This window comes from Squalius cephalus, assembly GCF_949319135.1.
Source record: "Squalius cephalus genome assembly, chromosome: 7".
Classification (NCBI taxonomy): domain Eukaryota; kingdom Metazoa; phylum Chordata; class Actinopteri; order Cypriniformes; family Leuciscidae; genus Squalius; species Squalius cephalus.
Window position 1 is genome coordinate 40,289,699 of NC_137128.1, and position 27,051 is coordinate 40,316,749.

Sequence of the window (27,051 nt, forward strand, 5' to 3'; positions counted from 1 at the left end):
ATATCGCGAGAACGGGGGCCAGCTTGGGCTGACATGTGGTAAACAGCAGTGAGTCTGGCGCTGAGGAAAAAAAACAACCTTCATGGATTCACCGGTATCGTAGTTTAAAACCATGTCATTAAGTTTGATAATGACATCTAACCCCATTAGGATTGTATGGGAGTATTTCTTTAATATTGTCTCCTAATATTACTGTAACTGGTATTATTTGCATTTTACCTGTATGTTTAGTCATTTAGCAGACGCTTTTATCCATAGCGTCTTACAAATGAGGAACATTACGAGTAATTTACTGGTAGGTTAATTTGGTCATTTACGGGAGATTCCTTGTTTTGAATCAGATATAGTTGACAAATAACATGTAAATAATTAAGCAGCACTGTATTATTCTTACAGAAGACAACGCAGTTGACCAAAAGGTTTTTGGACATTTAAGCAACACTTATAATATATTAATATAGTTGCATTATTTGAACAGAATATCAAACATAGTGGCCTTTATTTTACATAGCACAAACGCAATTTCCAAGCAAAGCATTGTACAAAAAAAAGGAAATCAATTAAAGGTAACTCATGCATAAATACACACACACACACACACACACACACACACACACACACACACACACACACACACATATATATATATATATATATATATATATATATGTATATATATATATATATATATATATATGGACTCTTCTTTAAAGTGTTTTTAATATTTTTTTAGAAAAGGTGGTTAGTTCTGAGAAATGTTCCTGTATTCATGTTTACAGATGCTCATAGGTTTGATATTTAGTGCCAGAAATTGAGAACATAGTAACTACAGGCTGATTCACCTCCTTTAACTTTTTACAACTTTATCACATGTAACACAATTTAGGCAATAGGAACATTGTATACAGTTACAGTATTCTTGAGAAATGTTATATAAAATATGGATAATAGAACAAACTGCTAATGTGTAGTACAAAGTAAAATTCAACCCTTCACCCTGCAGGTCCAGGCCACACCATCTGCATCTGATGACTGGACATGGACACAGACGTAGGACAGTAGATTGTGAGTACTGAATCCAAACAATGCCTGACACAATCCATATGTTCTGGGTCCTTATGCGCTTTGGATTGGATAGTTCAGTCTGTGTGTGGGTAATTATCCGCTATTTCTTAAACCTTGTCAACTTACATTGATTGTAGCGATCACCCTGCTGTTTTTGCCTGGTTTCCCATTAAGCTACTAATGTTGTTTCTGAGTGAGGTGTTAGTGAAGCCAGCAGGGGGTGTTCAGCCTGTGATCTGTATGGGTTTTCATGCCCCAGTATAGTAATTAGGACACTTCTGTAAGAAGGCGTCATCCTTTGGGAAACCGAGGTTGCTCTGGTCAGTAAAAATTCCAAGGATTCTCATGATAAGAGTAGCCAAATTTGCCCTCCTGCTTCTTTTAGTCATAGCTTCCTAATCATTGGCTCCTGTCCACTGATAGCTGGAGTGTGATGGGCGTTCTGGTGCATTATGGCTGCATCTGGTGCATTGAGAGGATCTGGTCTCATATTACTTGTTCTGCACTGATGTTTAGGAAACGAAGATGACGTTTACCTCAGTGGCAATTTGAGTGCTGAATCTGAAGACTGGCTTTTCTTACATATTTGCACCCTTCGACTGTTGTATTGAGTTATTTTGCTTGTTTAATGATCTTTGTAAGAGAGAGCCTTGATTATGAGAATATATTTGAATCATGGTGGATTACTAAGCAATACATATTAGATGCATTTCTTTAATAGTTAATAAAAACTCCTGCATTTATGTGCTATGATTGCTAGTCTATAAACATGCAATATGCAAATATAAAAGATGAGAATAGTCATTGAGGTGAGGCATATGGTTAAGTAGACTTGGTAAAATACATAGATTAAAGTTTAAAGTCTAATGCATACTTCTGAAATGAAATGAGGAATTAACAAACCTGTGTGACTTTCTCTCTTCTGTGAAACATACAACAAAATACTTTGAGAAATATCTCAGTGTTTTTTTTGTCCATAAATGGAAATCAGTGATGGCCAAAACTATTTGGCTAACAAAATTCTTCAAAATATCTTCTCTATGTTCAGCACATTCATTTTGGGTGAACTATTGCTTTAAGGGTTGAACAGATCATGCTTTGATATATAGAGGCACAAACCTGCAAAATAAATGAATAAAAAGAAAATAAATAAAAGGAATACATTTATTGATAAAACAAATACATGAATTACTCATTAAATTTATTTCTAAAATTATTTTTGTAATACTCAATTTATTAATTAACATATTAATTTCTTTTATAATTTTCTGTATTTCTTTTTTTAATTCTTTCATTTATTGTTACATTTATTTATTTATTTATTTTTGCAGGGGCCTTCATAATGATTTGCAGTGCAGCGCACTTATAATAGCTAATAGATTGCTACATTACGTTAGATGTTAATGTAAAATAAAACTTTTAGCACTGACTACATGAACGTTAATTCCGATGATTTTAAAGACTTGGTGATTTCCATAAAGGTGTATTTCAAGGAATAGTTCGCTTAAAAAATGGAAATTCTCTTATCATTTACTCAACCTCAAGTTTGTTCAAACCTGTATGAATTTGATGGACCCCATTGACTTCCATAGAAGGGAAATAAAAATACCATGGAAGTCAATGGGGTCCATCAACTGTCTGGTTACCGATATTCTTCAAAAATATCTTCTTTTGTGTTCAACAGAAGAAAGAAACTCATACAGGTTTGAAACAACTTGAAGGTGAGTAAATGATGACAGAATTTTCATTTTCAAGTGAACTATTCCTTTCAGGACAGAACTGGTATTGTTTTGTGAATGCCGGCCACAACCAGCAGGTGGCAGTCTAGTAGTTTAATCATATGCTGACAAGTATGCGGTGTTGTTGCCAAATGGTTGGATACCTTAAATACTAGGTAGGTGGCTATTTGATATAATTAAATATATATTGGTTCTTTGGTATGTGTTGGTGCAAAAAGAGTTTCTCCACTAACACGTGCACAAACAGTTGATTTACATAGGTGAAAGTGAGCATCTCTCTTGGCACTTCATTCTGTAACTTTTGCAAGTTTTTTCCTACTATAGCATTCGAAAATGACCCAAAACTAAATTAAATTTAGTTCACATTAAACATCTTGTATCAGTTCAGTAGATCATTGTTGGCCTACATGCTGTGCTACTGTGCAATGAACCCAACAAACTTTTCCAGGCAGCATTTTGGAGTGATGATGTTGGATACCTCACACCTAGGTGTAAAAACTGTGTTGCTCAAGAGTTAAGGCACAAATGAAACAGAGACAAGACAAGGCAGGAGAGTGACGGGGTGTGGCTGCATGGGCGTCTGTACTCTCTGATAAATGTGTCAGCAGAAGGGGATTTTTATGCGGTCATGTCTAGATATTCAAATGCACATTGGTCAGCTACATGTATTTTTGGAGTTGGTCGTGGCACTTGGCTTGCTGCGTAACTCATCACGATACTGGAGTCTTACATTTCTGGATGGAAGATCTGCTCGGTTGCCTTCATAAATTGCTCAAAAGGAAGAGCAAAACTGACATGGGGGGCGATTATGAACAGTTTTGAGCAATTTGTCAGTTTAAAAACAGTTTTACCACCTCACACCAGATTAACACAGGCATAGTGGTGGGAAAGAGATAAACCTGTCCAAAGGCTTTAGATTACAACTTAAAGAAATATCATGTATCGCTTGACAGTCCCTTCAGGCTGTCATTGTTCACAAGTCTGTTATTGTTTCATGGGAAAACGTAAGCCGGCTTAGTTCACTGATCTAATTCACAATGCATTATTTATCACATCAATTATTACTTAGTTTACATTGTCAGTGTAAAGTTAAAAAAGTGCCTCTAAAAGTGCATTTGTGCGAGAAATCATCAACAAAAGTAGAAAAGGTCTGTGCACATATATTCAATGCACTGATTTATTCATTACGACTCATTTATAATTCATATTTCATAATGATTTCTGTCTTGTTTTAAATGATTGCTTCGTTAATTATGGCCTGCCTTTGGAGAAATAAGTTATTGAGGTTATTTATCTGTTTTATACACATGACTGTGACGCTAATAGTGGCTGTGGACTATTTCCAGACGTTGTGGTGAAAGCATCTGAGGTGGAATTTAATATTGCTAATAAAGTCTAAATATAGGACTTTGAGTGCATCAGCATTTCTATGCAGGGGTCAGCGGCAAACAACATGGGCCGCTAATGAAGGAATGAAGGCTATTTTTTTTCTTACGAATGCTCCTAAGTGCTATAATGTAATTTTTAATGTGCTTTTCATTTTAAATGTCACCAAATGTGCACTAGCATGGCAGAAATATTTTAGTATGCAAGGTCTCAGATGTCCATGCAATGCAAGGGCTCGAATGTTTCATCAAAAAGCACTGTAAAAAAATACACTTTTGATTTAAATAAACTAAGCTTCATTCACTGTGTTTATCAGATTGATTTGTCCAATGTATTTGAACTAACGAAATTATCTCAACTTTTGGGTGCAAGTAAAAACCCCCAAAAGCCCATGCAAATAACAAACATAATATACTGAGTTGAGTTTTTCAGATAAAAAATATTACACTTTGATAAAAACATGATTGATTGAGATTGTTTTAATTGTCTTAAAATCTTGTCAACATAGCAGCTTATTTTTAATTTATGCATGAAAGGGTTAAAATAGCTGAAAGGGTTAAAGTGCCCCTATTTTAAAGGTTCCTACAATAGGTTTACATGCATCCAAGGTCAAAAAACACTTTAAGTTTCTCATAATATACATTGCAGCATCAATTCATTTCTTAAAGAGTCTGAAAATGGTTTGTTCGAAGATCCAGTCCCTCTAAACCCCTCCTTTTCGAGAACATACTCTGCTCTGATTGGTCAGATGGCTTAGTCTGTTGTGATTGGTCTACCGCTTACAGCGAGTGTCAGAAACTAAAGGACCATTACCATATCCAAGTTTCAGCTCCGGATCTTCCTCAGCGATTGATACACAGTGATACGAAGAGTAAAATGTCGTCTGTTTCACCGCATTAATTCCAGCACGAGTCCTCTTCCTTGTGAAGTGCATGCAAAGTGAATTCACAGCGCTGAAAACAGCTTCTTCTCAACATGTTTGCAACACAAACCAAACTCTTTCAGGCCTCAGCTACGACTAGGGCTGGTCAAAGTAGACGTTGTTCATGGGCAGCCAATTCTTTCTTTTTGGAGACAATAACTTTATTTGTTGTACTTGTGCACTTTGATCTTTGAAACTTTGTAGACCTTTTACATTCACAAACAGCTATATATGCATGAAATGTATTCGAAAAAGCATTATTGAGGCACTTTAAAATGTAGTCACATTACCTAAAAAGAAAAGCTACTGTTGTTTAAAAGTACTACTGAAAATAAAGAGATAAAATAGGTATATACATGTAGATAAAATAATAGAGGATAAATAGGTTGGGAGAGAGAGACCATGTTATTTGAATTTCTCTTTATTTTGTCAGTAGCAGTCAAATTCATGACCCTGGGAATAAGAAACAAATGCAATTTGGGATCCAGGCGACTATCCCAGTTTGCTTGAACTCAAAGAACATCTGTGAATTTCCACAGCACTTTCCACAAATAATCAATCATCCATCAGGCAAAATCAAAGAGAGTGCAGTCACGCACAGGACTGCATCTTTCCCCCAAACCTCATTCTCTCTCTCTCTCTTTCAAATCCCTCTTCTGCTGAGCCCGTGGCCTTCGATCCACGTGTAATGGTTCTCCTTGCAGAAACACAGAATCCTGATTTTATTTCATTTGTCAGCTTTATCAATAGTGAGGCTGTCCATGTGACTGACGGGCCGTCCTGGTGCATCACTCGACTTGATTCTGCAAGTAAGCAATAATATCAGACAGAACTCACAGCTAAAACCTAACTCGGCATTCAGTTTAGAGTGGATTTCATTTGTACCAGAATTGCTAGAGATCCTTTTATTTGTATAATAATCATAAAATTGAAAATTTTGCATAATTTTTGCATACTAAACCAAAAAGAGTTAGAGCTGTTGGGCTACTAAAACAATAAGTAGCCTATCAAGAATTACAAAAAAAAAAAAAAAGGAAAAATATATTCCTTGATATGCCAGATCAGCAAAGGTGCAGAGCCTGTTTGATAAGAGATCACTGATAATATATGATACAGGCTCTAACAAGACACTAAAGCAACACTTTGAAATGATTAGATAAAATCAAATCAAGTGCAGACATTTTTCAAGCCAAACATTTCACAAAAAGAAGTTTTAAATTATAAACCTACATAGAAAAGTAAGATCAAATTAATTTGTACGCTTTTCACACCTAGTGTACCTTGGGTCATCCTAAACCCTGGGTAAACAGAATCCTGGGTAATTTTGCCTCACGTTTTACATTGCTCATAATTTACCCGGGGTTAACAATTAATTCTGCAAGCTGACGTTTACACTGTACATTCCTAAACCCTGGGTTAATGTCTTTATTTGCAGTGTCAGTGTCATTGATTGAAACGCTGAAACTATTGTCTTTACCAGTGTTTCCCAACCTTTTTTCAGTCACGACACCTTTGAAATTTTTCAGTAATTTGTGGCACCCAACACTAGTGTTGTCACGACTCACGATACTGGAATTTCTAACTTCGAGACAATACCTTGAAAAGTATTGATAATCAATACCATTTTTGATACCATGGGGAAGAGCTGCCATATATATACTTTACTCATATAGATATTTTGTAAAAATCTAATTTTTGTCCATCCATTGAAAGCATAGGCAATCAAGCATTTCTTCTGAAGAGATCACTTTATATGCAATGACAGATTTTAATATAGGCTTTTATTCGTATATAAACATTGCTCAATTACCATTACAACTATCTCACATAAATGTTTGATCACTCAATGTATATGTTACAATTGTTGTAATTTTGTTGCAATAGCACAAGAAGACAAGAAAAAAAAAGACAAGCAAATAGTCAGCAATAAAATGAGAACAAATAAACAAAGGATAGCACAAATAAATACTACAGAACAAAAATACAAATTAAATAAACTGCTTAAAGGTTGGTCTAAGAGTAGTAGGGCTATTCAGGTAAGAAATACTACAGAAATTGAATAAAGTAATCAAATGTAAAATAACACTGGATAGTCTTCATTGTAAAAATGAAATGCAGATTAATCAATTAAAGTTGCAAAAGTTAATCATTGATTACAGTAACAACATAGAGAGCACGTTTATTAGCACTGCTTTCACTTTAAGACCTGACGCATGTATCCAGTATACACGTGGGTTTTCTTTCTGAACTGTTTATGTTTACTTAAAACGATTGTGCTTATGTGAATACTCCCGGTTGGGAATCACTGGTCTATACGACTCGCTGTGTCTCCGTGACTTCCCAAAGCTTGTGAATATGAGGCAGCACATCGTTTCACACTGTTCATGTTTGGCACTGCAATGCAACACAGCAAAAGCGGGGCGAAACTTTCTCCAGAGCAGGGTTTCATTACCCCGGGTAAAATGCGATGCTAAACCTGCTTCTAAATTACGTGAAACTTTTCTTTACCCGGGGTTAAATGTGGGGTTTAGAACTACGATAACCCGGGGTTAAGTGTGTGAAAAGCCCTTTTATTGTTTTAGATTTTTCTAATTAAGTGATATTCAGTGATATTATAAGTATGACCTACTGTAAGTTTCCATAGTCTTTTTAGGGCCATTGTGCATTCTTGTGAAGCTATTATATATGAGCAATTTTAAATAAAAATATGGCTTGAGGTAAGCATATTATTTAAGGAAGAACTGTAATTTGTCACCCTCAGTTTACACGTTCATTTGCCAAAAACAACTCTTGTCAGTGTAAAAATACATTGTCTTTCTGACGGAACTCAATGGCTAGGCCTATCTATTTTAATCTGTTTATTCTTTTAAAAGTACATTTTAAGATCACCCCATCAGATCAGGAAAAGGCTGATCCTGCACTGTTTATTGTATAATGTTGTTGAGTGATGGTTTGTTGTACTTGAATAGTTTATTGCAGATCATATTGGTTTCTGGGTTCTTTATATCACCCAAATATTTAGATGTTAGATGTTCTAGAATTAGAGAAACATTTCTTAGTGGAACATTAAAAGGTTCTACTATGACATCAGGCTCTCACACCCTTTTGGTTCTATAACCTTTTTATGTCGGACTGTAAGCGTTAAATCTAGACGTAACTTTACTCTGGACTTTTATAAAGATCTGTAGACCTCATTGCCCTCGGGCATTGATGATAACAGTAGAAATTTCACACATTGTATCATCTGGTCACACAGGTGATGTCACTGCGTTATTAAACCCACAGTGTGTTTGGACACAGTGTGATGAAGGCATCGGTGTCTCAGTGTGTGGGTTGCGCAAATAACTGTCTTTAGCTCAGCTATTTTGTGGGCTGTTGTTTTCCTGTTGTTTTCACTTCTCTTCGTCTCTCACCCCCTCTACACAGAGAGCGAGTGATGTGAGAAAACTACTAGATCACTCCATCTGTAATCAGCAAAGCTGTTTATGCTTTGTGGGTAACATCATTTGAACCCTTCCAACAGCTTTTTGCGAAAGACAATGATCTCATTCTATTTGCATTCATAAAGCTCAGCCATTCAACCCTGTAACTTAAGAAGATAATCAAACAAATGCTTTTCTTTAATTCATGGGAAATGTAAATGTATCAATAACTATAAACCAACATTTGGTTTCAAACTACCTACTGATTGACAGCTTAATTTAGCAAAATGTACAACCCTGTTACCTATTTTTGTATATTTCTGTTTCATTTATTTGATGTTTATTGCTAGAAAATAAAATCACACTAATTAGGTTTTTAATCTATTATAAGACAAGCCCCAAACTTTAATAAAGAATACTAACCTATAAAATAAATCCGTAGAATTAAAATAAAAATATAAAGCAGAAGAAAATATGAATAATATTATCTAATTATATTATTATATTCATTAATATTTGTAATGTGATATACCTTTCAAAATAAATGTTATTTTATAACATATATAATTTTAGTAATTAAGTAATGTAATGTTAAGTAATCTGAACGTTAAGTCATTTCTTACTTGGACCCCTAAACAGTTATAATATATATAATATATTATATATAATCACGGTGTGGTCAGGCAAAACAAGGAGAAGGATCTAATTGCAGCACTTTTATTAAACAAAAAAAACCCAAAGATGATCACTAGAAAACATGTGGCAGCATAGACAACACAAGACAAATAACTTATATACACTCCTGGGCAAAAAAGATTGGGCCAAGCCAAAAGTGGTCTTTTAATGGTCTTAACCATCTTAATCACAAATCACTGGTCAGGAAATTAGCAAGAATTGCACAGTACTGTAGATAAAGTAACTTAGAGCGGAACGTGCAGATAGCTTTTTACAGGAAGAAGAGTTGTTCCACTCAATGTTAATGGCTTCAAACTGTTCATGAGTAGTTGAAAAATGTCTCCCAGTTCGTTTGAGTTTAATGTGAGACCATATATTCACTATAGGGTTCAAATCTGGACTCTGACCAGGTCAAAACATGAGCCTGATGGACTTGTTCTCATCCCATTTCTTGGTTGTCTTTGCAATTTGGACAGAAGCATTGTCTTGTTGAAAAATAACATCTAATCATTCCTCTTTATAACAACTTTTCATTTGTGGGAAGCAAGCGATTCTGCAATATTCTCATGCACACCAAAACATTAAATTACTTTTCACAGTAAAGCATCTCATCAATACCAGCAGCTGAAAAGACTCCCCACACCATGACACACTTCCTCCGTGCTTCACTGTGGTATGCATTTATTATTATATTTCTGAGCAGATTTTCGGAGACACCGCTCTGGAGCATCACCATACAACTTTCACCATGCATGTTTCATTGTGATACATCACTCCACACACAACTTCCCAAAAACTTCATTCTGTCTTTGATGTTTTTCTGAGACAGCAATGGCTTTTTAAGTAGCGCATTTGCTTAAAATGTTGCTAATTTGCTGACCAATAATTTGTGCTTAAGACAATTAAAAGCTTTGTGTTCAGCCATTTTGAGCGTGGCCCATTTTTTTGCCCAGAAGTGTATGGTAATTAGTTTTTAAGTGTCAGTCTTTTTCTCTCTCTCGCTCAGTCTCTCCATCCTGCCTTCCTTCTACTACTCCCTCTCCCTTCAGTGGTAATGACTCAGGTCTATGGAGTTTGTTTTTCCCCTTTTCTTCTTCTCCTAACCCTCCCTTTTCTCTCTCTTCTCTCATCATATGCATGAATCCTAAAAGGAGATAATGACATCCCAATAGAAGGCGTTTGTTGCTCGGCCTGGGCGTGGCCCTCTGCTATTTTCAGGCGCTGTCATGTGATTGGCTCAATGAGGGTATAATTATGTCCAGTGCCTGAGAGAATTCACCCCCCCCCCCTCTCTTTCTCTCTCTTGTTTTTAGTCCGGTTATCTATCTATCTATCTATCTATCTATCTATCTATCTATCTATCTATCAGTTTGCCTATTATTCTATCATTCTATCTATCGTTCTGTCTGTATAAACGTTTGGTGGATTAACACTTATTTTCCTGGAATGCATCACTTGTGTTGAATTTCTTTGCATTGGAGTTCAGTATATTCCTCCTGTCATTCCAATTAAACTTTATTTGGGATGTGGCCAATTCAATTCACATTCACTCGTCAATGAATTTTGCACAATTCTTACTGACATTTACATCAACAATGTACTTTTGTGCAACTTTTCAGTGTTTTCAAAGTCTAAAATTGAATATAATGTGTGCGTGTGTGTGTGTGTGTGTTATAAGTGTATTAATTATTATATATGTATTTAAAGGGGTCCTATAATGCCCTTTTCACAAGATGTAAAATAAGTCTCTGATGTTCCCAGAGTGTGTATGTGAAGTTTTAGCCCAAAATACCCCACAGATATTTTTTATAGAATGTTAAAATTGTAACTTTTTGAGGGTGAGCGAAAACGTGCCATTTTTTGTGTGTCCCTTTAAATGCAAATGAGCTGCATCTCCCGGCACAGAGGGCGGAGCTTCAACAGCTTGTATGTTAGCAGCTCCGATTACCTCACACAGACACACTGAAAATTTCTCAAACTTTTTGCCTTTTATGTTCAAACCGGAATCGGACAAAGATGGAGAGACTCAAGAAGAAATGACAACATGTAGAATGCAACAGGACATTTCTGAATGGTTAGTTGATGAATATATGTAGCTGATGTGGAGTTAACTATCTTCTAGTCATTGATTAGCATATTCTGTCATGATAATCTATAAATTGCGTTCCCGGGGGCGGGGTTTATGTAAATTTGTGTGATATTAGTGATGTCACTAACCCATTAAAAAGCTCATTTTAGTCCCTACCAGCTGTTTGTAGTCCTTAAAAAGCGATTTCTGTAAAAGAAAATATCTCCCTTTGCTTTGAACTTTGAGTGTCGTAACTTTGCAGAAGTTGTTTTTCATGCTCAAACATCAACATTACACGCTAACTAAAGTTAAAAAAGTGAAATCATAATCAACCACCCCTTTAAAGACCTCTGAAGAACAGAAAGTCTAGCGCCTGTGAGCACTGCTAGATTGATCTGACCAGACACAGCAGCCCATCAGTGTACCTATTATTCAGTGTGTTTGTCCTTAATCTAATTGGCCAAGCCCAAATGACATCATGAGCTGAGACCATCATGGTTTTAAGAATGAAGAGAGCTTGGCATTAACGTGTACCACATATACGAACGTACCATTCATTAACTTGCTAGGAGTGATCGTCTGGGAGCAAGAGAGCGTGAACAATACGATTATGTCAGAATGAAAAAATGTGTATCCTCGAGACAGCTTAGTCTTGTCTGGTATCTTCCTCTCGTTCTCTGTCTCTCTCCCTCAGAGTCTAATCCTTTTTTTCTATTTACAAAGGAATAAATTCATAATCAAACGCATCCTAACAGCTGAGATGATTCAGACAGCCATCTGGAGCTTTGAAGTTTTGTGTGCTATGATAATTAGTGCATTTCTTGAAACTATTTGGAAATTCTGTTTACGCAGTTGTTTTGTTTATTGACACTGGTAGGATTTTATGAATTCAGTATTGTTCAACATTGTATTGAATATTACAATATGTTTATTAATAAAGACCCAAAAGGTTTGTAAATGCTGTGTGAGATATGTATGTGTGTGTGTTCCATTGAAATAAAAAAAAGAATGAGCCAAATTGAAAAAAATTTAATAAATTATTATTACTAGCATCTCTACACTTAGGTACCTATTTAGCGTTGCCATAGAAAGTAATCATTTCTGTTTCGGACACTTCATAAAATAATTCCTTTTTAATCTCATAATTATAATAATTGGTCAAGAAAGCCAATTATTATCAAATTTGGTCAAATAAAAATGCTTCCCATAAACAAAATGAGTCATCAATAATTTGGGCCATTCTTTTAAATGTGCATACATACTAAAAGTTTACGCTGTTCAAAGATTTGTGATCACTAATATTTTTTTATGTTTTTAAAAGAAGCCTCTTATGCTCACCAAGGCTGCATATATTTGATCAGAAATACAGTAAAATATTGTGAAATATTATTACAATTTAAAACTGATTTTAATATATTTTAAATGCAATTTATTCTTCTAATGCAAAGCTGAATATTCAGTATCATTACTCCAGTCTTCAGTGTCACATGATGCTTCAAAATATGTTCTAATATGCTGATTTGCTGCTCAAGAAACATTTCTTATTATTTTCAATGCTGAAAACAATCATGCTGTTTTCAGGATACTTTGATGAATAAAAGTTCAAAAGAACAGCATATAATTGAAATAGAAATATTTTGCAGCATTATAAATGTCTTTACTGACACTTTTGATCAATTTAATGCGCCTTTGCTGAATAAAAGTATTCATTTATTTTAAAAAGAAACTTTTGAACGTTAGAGTAGCCTATTTTGTCAACTTGCACTAGTGCACTATAGCATGACCTCAAAACTCACAGACATGGACTATATGGACCATAAAACTCCAATTATGAAGTCATCTGGTCTTTAACTGCATTTTAATTGCATTTGAGCGATGACTAACCGACATTAGGACTAGAAAATGGCCTTGTTACATAATAGTTGGTGCTCTAGGTATCATCAGCGAGATATCAATAACTGCTGATGTTTCTGCTTCGAATCAGTGCTTCTGTTCATGAATCAAACGGATGAAATAATAAGAAATACATAATGCAGTTAGCTCAAGTTGTTATAGATCAGGACTCTGATTGGCTGATCAGCATCTGCTGACCTCACATTCACAGGAGATGATTTGTACAGCATGTTCATACTGCGTTCTGACTCTCTCCTTTTCTCTCCCTCTTTCGCTGCCTGCCGTGTCTGCTCTCTATCTCTCCTCTCTCCATCAGCTGAGGCAGGAATGCACCAGCTGTGAGCCGTACTGCAGTGCCAGGGGACTGTAAATAGGGACGGACTGAGAGTGCTTCCTGTCGGCAGACAGAAGAGAGGACATACGGGACTGGATCTGAGCAGCTCAGAGTAAGGTAAGACCGTGTGCCATTACTCCGAGGGCTAGACGAGGACTTCCTGTCCACCGGTGGCTCGGGAAAGCTATTGGAATGGGTATTTCACAAGCTAAGGATAGTTGGCGTCCTGATATTCAGCGACGTGCCAGGTTAGAAGTGAGCACGGAAAGGTTTGAAATGAGGCATTGTGTGTTGAGCACGCTTTCTTACTCTCTGTGGTTCATTTCTTCATGTGTGCCTTTCCTTTCCATGCACCTCGTTTTTCATTCCTCCTTTTCTGTCTTTCTCTGCATCACTCGAAAGGTTCTTATAAGCTCCTTTGGTTCAGCAGAGAAAAGTATTTTATCTGCGCAAATTTTGTGTTGTACATACTTATAATGGTTATTTTAAAATTAATACATTTTTGTTGTTACGTCACTGGTTCAGAACAGTGTGTTGGTTTTAAGTACCATCCATCGGTTTTACCAGTAGATGAATGGTTCTTTGGAAAGCCATCTTTGTTCTGTTGCCTTCAAGAACCACAGATTGCTTCTCTTTGGAAGTTCATCGGAATCATTGGAACATAAACAGTTATTATATTCCATAATAAGTACTTACAAAGATTCTCTTATGGGACTATAGGTACTTTAAGTGTCTCCTACAGTACGTTCTCCTATGTCAATGGTTCGCAACCACGGGCCAGGGCCAGCTAGGGAACCTAAACAAACTTCCAAGGGGGTCTCAAGATGACTTAAAATTATTTAAAATAAGACAAAGCAACTATTGAAATAAGCTAAAACAACAAAAAAAGAAGTGGGGGGGGGGGCTTTAAATATTGTTGTGGACTGTGGGGGGGCCTTGAAGTTAAAAAGGTTGAAATCCACTGTCATTGGAACTTACAAATTTTTGTATATGGGATGTTAATAACAGTTCTGTGGCATCATGAGAATCTTTAAAAACGTCCTCAAAATAGCATAATTGGAACTAACTTACTTATTGGAATTTTATTATTATTTAAACTAAATAAGTTTTGATGATATTTTTATATTTTCATATTTTATTTTATATTTCTAAAACAAATTTTTTATTTCAGTTAGAAATGTTGGTGCTTCAACATAAACTTATTTCAGTTAAGCCCTGTTGTTACAGGGTTTGTTAATAAGGGAAGAAGGAGGCGGGAACGGGTGAATGTTAAACAACTTTAATAATAAAATAAACATAAAGAACAAAAGTAAAGTTCTAAAATACATTTCAAAAGTAAATAAACTAAAATACAGCACCAACATAAAGTCCAGGCCTGGTCCTCTCTCGTCCTTCACTGTGTCACTCCTCCTTTTATCGTTCCGGATCTCCTCCGTGGGACTGGAGACCGGTGTGGCACGCAGGTGACGCTCATTAACACTCGCTCCACCGGCCTCGCTCTGTTCCCATGGCTCTTGGCTCGACAGGCTGCTCACTGCAGAGCCATGGGCGGAGCTTGAAGTCTTGCTCCCTCTCTCTAGATATAAACTGGGTGTGATGGGTGGAGCTAGAAGGTCCAGCCACACCTTAACACTACCCATATCTCTATCCCTCCACCCATTAGATCCACAGATGTGGAGCTTGACAAGGTCAGACTAATATGATTTCATATATATTAGTCATTTCCCTCCAGAATGTTTGTTTTAACTGCAAGAAAACTGTTTTGTTGTCTACAACATGGAATAACATCCGTGAATGTCACTCATAAACATTACTAGGTACCAGTTGTGGGAACGCCCAGTAGCGACCAACCCGCCAGCCACTGGCGACATACGCAGCTTTAGTTAACCATATTCTACATTCCTTAATCCTTCCCAATACCTAAACGTAACACCTTACTACCTTACTAACTATTAATAAGCAGTATTTAGGAGTTTGAGGCAAAAGTCGTAGTTAATAATTAGTAAATAGTGAGAATTGGACCCTAATCTAAAGTGTGACCAAATGGCTTTTATTAGTTTTAGTTTTAGTTAATAATAAGACTGTACTGAGGAAATAAAATCATTGATTATCATAGCTGTTACCATTGGATTTCCATTCCCCAGTTCAAAATGAAGAAGTGAAGTAGCCTTCCACGATCTATGGCAATCTACTTGCATTTATGTCTGGCATGAAAGCCCTACAATATTTTTTTTCTAATTGAATAATCTGTTTCACTCAGAATGCGTCACATTATGGAAGAAAACTGGGTTGGGAATGCTCTTATATGCTAACCTGAAAACCTTTTTCAATGGCATCATAAGAACTCGAAAAGTTTGTTCAATGGCATTAGGATGGAGGCTTTTTTGTATGAATATACTAGCCTTGAATCTGTTTTTCTCTCTCTTTCTCACTGTCATCAGTGTAAATAACACCCGAGGGGTTGCGTTAGTGAGACGTGTGAGTGTTTTTAGATCAGGTGAGTGAGTTTAGAAGAGGAACTCTACCATCGACTCAGTCATGTGGAACATCTAAGATAACACACCTGGCATGAGTGAACTGCAGACCTCAAATAACCTCACACACACACACACACACACACAATGCATGCATGCATGCTAATTCACATGCAAACACAAGTGCATGCTTTCACACACGCGTACATTGTTTTACATACTAAAACAACGAATGCATTTATTTGCATTATAAAAGAAAATATCAAACCAGCTGTCATTTATTTTAAAGAAAGACAGCACAAACACATTTTTCAAGCTAAACATTTCACAAAAAGAAGTTTGTTACAGTAGTTTTTCAAATCATTTGTTCCACTTTTAAGCGTGACTCACGTTCAAATAGTTTTTCAGGGCTTCTGTATAAAGCAAACACAAGCCTCTTCCTGTGCAAGGCTATCTTTAGCAGTGTATGAGAGTTGTTTCCTCTTTTTTGAAGGTTTGACTTTTAGGACGAGTAAATTAGTATGAGATTTTGATAAGTATCAGGATTATAGCCGTGTTTTCACTACGCTCTGGGAAAGTGTTTACGTGTGAGAAACGAGTGTGGATTCTATGGCAAACTTCTTGAGTCTCTGAGGAGGGCAGTAGGGTTTTCTGGGTGAAAATGACACAGCTCTCTCTCTCTCTCTCTCTTTCTCTCTCTCTCTCTCTCTCTCTCTCTCTCTCTCTCTCTCTCTCTGCGGCTAGTACACCCAGATGCAAATAAGATAAAAGTAGGTTTCCATGGCGATAGAGAGAATGATCGCTAAACGCATACACACAGTTGCTTCAGTCCGTGCTTTATCATGTGATCACACATTGAAACCATGAACACACACACACACACTTACACATCTTAATGCAGTGTTTTGCATGCATGCTACTCTCTGCTTGGTTGTGCACTGTGACACACCGGGGCATACGTTAGTATCTGGCCCAGAATGCATTGCGGTAAGCCACATTGGCTGGTGACCCATGTGTGAGTTCCTGTCTCGCTCTCAGTGGAGATACTGCACCACACACGGGTAAGAACTAACCAAATGCAAATAGAATCAAATATACACATTTACTGAAAATGTTTTTTTACGTCTATTACTAAATTTGTATGACTGAGAGAGAATATCTGGAAAAATGTACTTTTCGTAATGAATTTTATATATATATATTAGAAATGCTGACAATTACACACTGCGATGTAGATTTTTGACCTTTTTTTAATTGTGAGTTGTTTGCTGATTTACACTTTTAATTTTGAATGTTGTTTCAGCAATTTGTTGATGTATACAGAATGTATATACTGTACACTGTAATGTATGGTAAAAAAAACTAAAACTAAACAGGTTTATTTGTTTGCCAGATTGTGACCGTAAAATAATATATTTTTCAGGCATTTTGGTCACTATATATTTTACAGGTCACATAAACATAAGCATGTAAATATTATATTAAATACTATACATTTAGTAATTAGTACATTACAATATGATGCAATTAGTATAATTATTCATATTTTTAAATATATTAAAATAAGTATTTTTCGCTGTGTATGGTAAGGTTACTTATTGTACGTTTTAAAATGTACATTATTTTTTTGTTAAAATTACTATCATTTTTACAGCATGTATTCTGACATGCTTGATCGCTTCCTCTTGTGTCTCTTTGTCTCGTGAAAGTGCAGTTTCTAGTATGCAAACTATTTACATGGACTTTTACGTACGTGTCTTTGGCACTTTGTAAATTTCCATTTTATGAAGTTGCTGGACTTTGTTGAAGAGTCATAATAGCTACTAATCGCTCACTCTCCTCTGATGTTGCTCCACAACTTATCTGATTATATTTAAAGTCAGTTTCAAGAGAATCAGGGGTGTGCATCTGCTGCCAAACGCCATTGGCCGTGTAAAACACACCAGCGAATTTGCCTCAATGTATTAGAGCTTTGAAAGTGTATAAGTGCAGTCAGCTGTTTTTCTCTTTAGGACACTCTTGAGAGGTGTTTATGTAAGGTGTGACGTGATATTTTGCGTTTTGTTTAGTGCGATACATCTGTAGCTGCTGATAATATTTGGCGGGAGGAAATGAGCAGCCGTTCTGTTTAGTCATTGAGAGCTGTTGTCATTTTTTCCTGTTTCTCTCAGTCTTAACACATCTCTCAAAGTAAATGAAATGCTTCTTTCTCAACACACGTTGGGTCAAACAGTGTTAGGCTTTGTTAGGTTTTGCAAGACTGTGTTCCAAAAGAGGACGTTTGCAAACTGAGAACTTCTCACTCACAGTTACTCATAAACTTCCTGTTTTCTCGCTGCTTTAACAGTTTGAGCGAGTGAAACTAGTTTAGTTTCCTAATTTAGCAACTGTGGAGTCTTTGGTCTTACTTTTAATGTCAAATAGTTGTAGTACATAAAGAACAATATATTTTATAAATTAATTGTAACTTAATGAAGAAGGCATGACATTTATTTATTTTTATATATATATATAAAAAAATAAAAAAATGTGTATATATATATATATATACCGTATATATATATATATATATATATATATATATATATATTTATATATATATATATATATTTTATGTGTGGAAGAACTGTATTGCCTTACATAGGGCTGGGCGATATGGGCAAAGATATTATCACAATATTTATCTACCATTAATGGGGAAGGAAATGTTTTCCACATATTTGTTAGACCTTGATAATGAATGTAAACTTGTTTGTTCACAATTAAACTCCATAGAGTAGGTACCTTTTAATTTAGAAATCCATGAAATCCATTTTATTTCCCCCCAAAATTCTGTATTTTCCATTTGTTACCCTGGATCACAAAACCAGTCATAAGTCGCACGGATATATTTGTGGCAATTGCCAATAATACATTGTATGGGTCAAAATTATCGATTTCTCTTTTATGCCAAAAATCATTAGGATATTAAGTAAAGATCATGTTCAATGAAGATATTTTGTAAATTTCCTACCGTAAATATATAAAACATTTATTTTTGTGAGTGAATGCAGCACAGTCGGGAACATAAATGGAAAACTTTAAAGGCAATTTTCTCAATGTTTCGATTTTTTTGCACCCTCAGTTTCCAGATTTTCGAATAGTTGTATCTCGACCAAATATTGTCCTATCCTAACAAACCATACATCAATGCTACACATCAGATGATGTATAAATCTCAAGTTCAAAAAATGTACACAGATGACTGGTTTTGTGGTCCAGGGTCACATTTTATTCTGTGTTTTATGAATTCATACAAATTTATTTAAACTTTAACAATTTAATCAAGATTATAAAATGCAATCAACTGAAAATATAACAATTAATTTACAACAAAACATTGCAACTTTTCTTTTTGTCAAATAAGATGCTGCACAACAGAACTGTATATAAAGCATCTGTGTTGCTACCAATGAGTAGATAGGCCCCCTGAGATCAGTAAACCTGGAAAACACCTTACGTTTTGCTGTCTTAGCATTTCCGTTTACCACTGCTTTAGATTATTCCGAGCTAAATAATGAACCGGCAGCTTAAGAAATCCTTTAACAGTGTTTGCAAACCGATTATTGCATCATCAAAGATAATTCTGCTAGAAAAGTGGTTCTAGCATTGTGATGTAGGGCACTGCTTTAGTTTGGGTGCTTTAGTAACACAAGGCCTGAATGCCTTCGATAAATCAGTAAAGTAGGCCAGCACAATGCTGCTTTTATCAAGGACATGTGAAACATCACCGGTGACTTTCAGCAATGCATCTAGACGGAGATGCCCAACTCTGAAACCTGAGTCGCATTTACGCTATTCAGATGATGGCTGATGTCTGTAAGCTTCATCTTTACGTCCAGCAAAATGTGCTGAGAAACAGCGTAATATTCCGTAAAGCAGGGATGTTACTGAATAATTTAATAGATCATTTAGCTTCGAGTATCTCTGTGCAGATAATGTGATCAAATATAAATTATGGGAGCGAACGGAAAGAGAAAGGGTGTGGTTTGCAGGGTTTATATGAGGTTATTCGATGGCGAGATGAGCTGTACAGAGGTGTCCAGACTTACTGAGTAACGAGAATATTCTCTAACCCAGCAGGAGTTCACATCCACCAGCCAGCACAATTTACAGTATCCTGACACATACCAGTGCTGAGACGAGAGAAAGAGAGAGAGAGAAACAGGCATCGCTATAAAACACTGAGCTTTTTTGTGCACAGAAAATTTCTGCCTTGTTCAGTGTGTGTGTCTGTACTTTGTTGGCACATATTCGGGAGCTACTGTAGAAAATGAGGCAAACGGAGGCGGCGTCGCGCAATGATCTGCCCCGTGAAGGTTGATAAAGATGGTGCCGCAGTTGTCTTTGTCACCTCATGGTTTTCATTTCCTGTTCAAAAGGCGAACTTCCTGTCTCTGCACCATGTACAGGTGTGACTTTCATATTTTGCACAATTCAAAATGGCCCCGATTTCACACAAGCTGCATGAGTAACTCTGTGATCTCCAAATGTTTTTTTTAACATCTGCAGGGACTTTTTCTCCACACCACCATGCTTAATGTGGCGGGCCGAGCAAAGCCAGACCCAGTGGATGTGGTGTATACTCCCCGATATACTCCACTCAATTATAAAATAAACACAGAACAAAAAGTGACAGTGTGAGAAAACAGCAGTTAAGAAAGCATCTGATCATAGTGATGCTGAAGATATGTTTGCACCAGCTCTACAATTCGGCACTCCAGTCAAGTCTTGTCACGTTTATTTATATAGCACTTTATACAATATAATGCTTTAAAGCAAGCAGCTTTACAGTTTTATCATGAAAAAACACGGTCAGTGGCTGCGTTTAAGTCAATTTATTTTATTTTATGCCCTTCCCTCTAACTTCCCCCTGTCTCGTTCACTCGGATATACGTCATTGCTTATGTTGCATACATACAACCGGCACATCCGGGAACTTAACTGTCAATTTCGTAACCGCCCCTTTTTAGGGGAAAACAAACCAGACTTCCCATAGACTTCAATACAAAATAGCGGCACAAAACAACGTCCGTACACAGCCGGCAGACGTGTATAACTTCAGAAATCACTTAGATGAAATATGTCGAGTAATTATGTCCACCCTGCCTTCCATAGAGCGTGAACGATACATTTATAAACTTAATTTGGGCAATTTAAAAACATGTCCCTTCCAGCGTCAAATTGGTCTAACAACCCCACCCAGTGGCCAGAAGTGTCTTACCCGGACATTTACTCGTACCTCATCGAGTCACCAGGTAGCCAGTGAATGATTTTACTTCGGTTTTAAGAAGTAAACATCTTTAAATGTATAATATTATGTCTTTATATTTAGAGTAGCTACTGAGTGCACTTTTCTGTCCAGCCATACAACTAGCCTGATTTAGCTTTCGATAGCATCATCCGTAATTCATGATATTTCCATAACAGCAAGATATTGATGATGATGGCAGGCAGAAATGGGCATAAATACATGGAAATGTATTTAAAATAAAATAAAAATACAAAATACTGTGTGGAAAAATGTAATTAAATACAAATACATAATAGGGGTTGCCTACTGTGTGAAAAAAAAATGTTTAAATACAAATTACATGTTTGTAAGGGTTAGTACACGTCCTCAATCCGATACTGTGTATGGCGCTCGCCGGTTTGTTTTCCCCTAAAAGTGGGCGTTCTATGACGCTACGCCGGTTGTGCGTATGAGTGCCCACTACTGGCGGGACCCTTGTAATGGGTTTAAATGGAACGCACTGAGCCTTTGATCACTTGGAATCCGATATGGAGCTGATTTATGATTTATCATTTTTTTCCTTGTAAATTTGTTTGCGCACCGTTCTATAGGCCTATATGTATGCTTGGGCTGTTAAAGAATTAAATATAAACATTTATCAGGGTTCTCAAGTTTTATCAAAAGCTTGGAGTGAGATCACATGTGGTTGGGGGAGGAGCCTAATGGAGCCCCGCCCCCACCTGTCCCCGCCCCCCAATTTTACCCATTGTTCATAATTAACCAGCACAAATTGAAATTATAACATTTGCTAAATCTAGTAAATGACAGAGCAATTCATCACATCAAATATACTCTTTAATGTTATATTTCAAAATTACAAATAAGTTATACAAAAATTACAAAAATATAATAAATTGCTCCAAACAGTTTGGAAAAACAAATATTTTTGCATTTTGAATGTGTCTAGTCGAAACGGTATAGGCTAATGATTTATTGTGTGGTGGGACATTGTGAACAAATGACATATTAGAGTATTATTAAGGTGTGTGTGTGTGTGTACAGAAGAGTACACACTCCAGCTTATGAAATGTGTTTTGTGTTGTAAGTGTTTGAAAAATACAAATGCAATGGCAATGATTAATGTATGTTTTGACAGGATACATATTACCCAGAGCACTGCTTTAATACGTATGTAGCCTTAATGTAACTAGAAATACTATTAATACAGTATAATATATAATTTAAAATAAAATAAATAAATTTAAATTTATTTAAAATAAAATGAAGAAATACATCTTCATTCCTTCCCATACCCACTAACATTTGTTTCAGATAACGTAAAACTGAGCCAAAGCTTCTGGCCTGGTTGCAAAGTAGTTGTAGAGTTTTTGACTGCATCAATAATAATGTATATGATGGGCTATATATTAATTGTTCTAGCCTAAAAATGTTAGACGAGCTTTCTTCAAACTTACCTTCTCCATCATCACGACGTGTGTTTGCGCGATGTTGTTGGTTACCTAGTAACGAACGTACGGTGGCCGAGAATATTCCGTCAACTTCAGTGTCTTCGCGCATCTATGTTGCCTATTAACGAACGCAATCTGGCCGAGATACGTGCTGGCGGCAGGAAACTTCACTTTGTGTGCCCGCGCCTCGTATATACAACGTTATATATAAAGCTTGTAGGACAAATTGGTTGGCATTGCCTTTTCAGCGTGAGAAATACACGGTGTGGCGTGTGAGCGTGTGAACTGGTTGAATTGCGTGTGTCTCACGGCCAATGCGTGAGACTTGAGAACCCTGATTTATACCATGGTCTGTCTGACCCGACTCAGGGTACACAGGCAGTTCCAAGTCAGTTTAATCACCGTTCTATATTACAGCGCTGTTTTCACTGAAGCACACACACGCGTCACTCGCACACAGTGATCGGAGATCGCGCTGCGCACACACAGAAACATTCAGGAGCACAGAAACTTGTTAACGCTGCCTCGTGACTTTTAGTAATAAAATAGCTTCCCTACTGAATCGCTAAATTATATTTCTCAGCAATGAGGGGGTTACATCGCTATTTTGAAGTAATTAAACTCACAGCTTCATTTTTAATTGAGAGATACGCTGAACTGACGCAGGTACGCAAATCTCATCTCTCTCTCGCGCGCGCTCTCTATTAATTCAAATAAATGCTATATTTCATTAATTTAAATAAATGTAATCTTATGCACTACTTTATCTCTGTGTCTGATTCAAAGCAGGCAGAATGCTAGATCTAACGAGCCATATCTGATGAAAATAACAGTAATTTTTACCCTTACGAGCAAATATTGCACTGCAAACATCAATAACAGCTTTAAATTATCATTGCTGGCAAATGACCATGGTATAAACGGGATAATTCACAGCTGGAACACATTTTCTGCACACCTTTTCCATTGTTTTCTATGTAAACATGCGCTAGACGGACATCTTTGACAATGTGAAAAATATTAAAATAGAAAACATTTATTTTAAATTTGTAATAATATTTCACAATATTATTGTTATCACTGTATTTTTGATCAAATAAATGCAGTCTTGGTGTGCATGACAGACTTCTATCAAAAACATTTTGAATTTCTTACCACTCCCAAACTTTTGAAGGTTAGTGCAGGTCAGACAATCTCTTCCTGTCTCAACTGAGTGTTCTTTGCCAGAATATGCTGCTTTGAGTATCAGACTTTATATCAATAGTCAGACATCTACTTTACACTTTACACCAACATACGCTCTTTCAGTAAACTATAAACTACCAATCCCAATTACTTTGAATTACTGTGTAAACAGCCACGCCCAAACATTTTCACTCCTTTCTTTGACTTGTTTGCTCAGACATGTTTAAGCTGTAAATGGTAAAGCATTGAAGAGAAACCTGTGAGAGATGGTATAAGGGGTTGAGGGAGAGAGAGAGAGGAGGACATCTGTGTGATTGCAGTAAGAAAATTCCTTCTGAATGCGTGTTTGACGATCATGCGTTCGTCTAGATATCTGTTTGATGAGTCAGTGTATTTGGCGAAGAGAGGTCAAGAAAACTGTGAATGTTCTGATGTCATGAAGCCAAACCAACATAAATCAGGTCACCCCAGTCAGCTCGGGCTTTAACTCACTTTTCTATCCATTGATATAAATTGTTAGATATCGTATTATGTTCACATACAGATTCCACACAAAAACATGGTCCACACAAATATGCATTCATTGTGCGAGTGTGTGTATGTGTGTGTGTGTGTGTACCTACCTATTTAAATATATTTTGGGGAATAATTTGTTCCCAGAAGTAGCCAAAACCTGACAAAATCTCAAATAAACACCCTTTAGGAACATCTTCATTTGTAAATCTGGTATAAAAAGTAATTAAAGGTTTTTAAAAAAATGTAAAAATGCAGAAAGTTTTGTGTGATGGGTAGGTTTAGGGGTAGCGTTAGTGTAAGAGGACATAATATAAAGTTTGTACTGTATAAAAAAACATTACGTCTATGGAATGTCCCCATTTAGTGTGTGTGTGTGTGTGTGTGTGTTGTTGTTGGGGAAATTACTCTGAAACTGTAGCTTGCCAAACTACAAGATAATCATAATAGAGTTATATTATTAATTTAAAGCTGCCCTTTTTAAAAAGTAGCTAGCTGCGCTCCAACATACAAAAACCTTTTAGCTATTTAATATCTTTATAAATACACACTACCATTCACAAGTTTTTGAAAGAAATTCAATCTTTTATTCAACCCCCTACTCTTGTAAAACTAAAGTCGAAAGTTTAGTGTTGTACAGGAGCTTTCAGTATTTACACGATTATTAACATGAATCACTGCGAAAAAAAACTGAATTACTGAAATGAATCAGACTTCCCAGCGCTGCAATATTCAAAGCTTGACTGTTTTGAAAACAGTAAAGTAAATTTGGGTTACTGAATTTTTTTTTTAAGATGTTAGAAAAAGTTACCAGCATCGATACTTTTAGCTAGTTATTTTTGATCTGCCCACTGGTGCTCACCCATACACAGTCATTTAGAGAAATGCACATGTAAAATTATGCGGATGCAAAACTTGAGAGTGTTTGGCCATTTGAACAGTCTGCTAATAGAGTTCCATTTGTCATACAACTTGAGAGCGAGCGAAAGTCATTTCAGTGGAAAGTATGACCATATTCTCTTACTGTGTGACTATTTTTGCCACTATCGTCACTCTTAATATTAAAACAACCTTTTAAAAGTATGAGGACACAAAAGCATACGGAAAGGAAGAAGACAGGAATTACTGGATAAGACATATTTTCCCTATGTGTAATATCTGAATGAATCGGTCAGTTGAGGGAAATGGGGAAAGAGGTAGGCAGAGTGAAATGAGAGTGTATGTGTGTGTCTGGTTGTTAATATAAACCAGAGTTGGACTGTTCCCTTGGTCTTGGAGTCAACAGCATAAATTATCATAAATTTATTGCTGATGCCAGCCAGAGGGTACCTGAACAGGCTAACCATTTTGATATCGGGCCTATAGTGTAGTTCACATGACTGTTTTAAATTATTAGGTAACATTGCTGTGGTAATTGTGTATGACCAAAATTTCATTTATTAGGTGAACCACCCTGATGTCTAGACAAGGGGAAATCAACTTTACAGTTATACTTTTTACAAGAATTTACAAAAGTTATTTCCATTTATATTCAAGTAAGGGTATGTTTTTATTATTATTATTATTATTATTATTATTTACACATAAGATACAAGCACAAATCTGAAACTATGCTAAAATAGGCATATGCATAATAGGTTATTTATGGTATAAATGTACATGACAAATGTTACAGAATCCACATTTACAATGCAGGTTCCAGTCTGAATTTAATTAACATTTCTAAACTTGAGTTTAAACTGGTGCAGTAGTCTTTCATTTAGCTTCCTTTAGTTAAGTTTAGTTGCCAAAGTTTCAAGTATCATATCTTTGAAAGATACTTAGGGTTTTGTTTAAAGCACTTAGTATATATTCAACTTTTTTTTATCTGTAAAATTATTTCCATCTAATCAGTTACTCAAATGATCAATATAAATTTCTTTTGGACATAAAGAAATTTTGATTGACATTTAGTTTTCACTTTCCGCATTCTGCAATAATTTTTTATTACTTAAAAACAACAGATTTGGCCTGAATGAGCTGCAAAATGGGACAACTTGCCAAGTTGAAATTATTTTCTCTGTTAATTGTAACAGTATGTCACATAGAGCTCAAGCTGCATTGAATATTAATTTCTGTTCAACTGTATGAATATGAATATTCAGTTTAGTTGTTAATGTGTTGCTAAATGTGGTTAAAAGTGATTGTGAGGCTGTTGATAATAGATATAGAAAACAAACATCTGTCTAAAAGAGTAGTATGTGCACTGTATGTATAACAGTGTTGTTATTATTAACTAAAACAAAACAAAAAAAATTTTGTTAATTGAAATAAATCTGAAATACAATAGAATATAAATATTAGATGGAAAAACCTAAACTTAACTTAAAAAAACTTAAGTGAAATAAGTTTAAAGGGATACTCCACCACTGGAAAAATGGGCTTTCAATACAATTCGGCTGCCTATACTATAGACAGTTGATTTTTTTTCTTTTTTTTTTTTTTTTTTTTTAATGCACTGGGCTTGTTGCCGTCCAAGGCCACAGCCACCAGTCTATTCAAATACCGCCTTGCTTTAGTAGAAAATACCTCTTAGCAAACTTTTATTCATAATAGTGTTGACTTGTATTGTTCCCAGGTACAAGAATTCAAAGA

At 35.9% G+C, this 27,051-nt stretch overlaps 1 protein-coding gene across 11 annotated transcripts in view; it reads left to right on the top strand.

Annotated features, from left to right (window-relative positions):
- The first annotated feature begins 18 nt into the window (after positions 1-18).
- Positions 19-27,051, top strand: part of mbnl1 (muscleblind-like splicing regulator 1) — a 73,462-nt gene continuing 46,429 nt past the window's right edge. For 3 of the 11 annotated variants that reach the window (XM_079876330.1, XM_079876314.1, XM_079876325.1), the window contains exons 1-3: positions 19-566; positions 1,004-1,065; positions 13,487-13,621. The gene's annotated coding sequence lies outside the window, so the exon portion shown is untranslated. Of the gene's footprint in view, positions 567-1,003; positions 1,066-13,486; positions 13,622-16,763; positions 17,040-27,051 lie in introns of those variants that run through there. The other 8 variants (XM_079876334.1, XM_079876324.1, XM_079876320.1 and 5 more) reach the window with 6 other exon arrangements.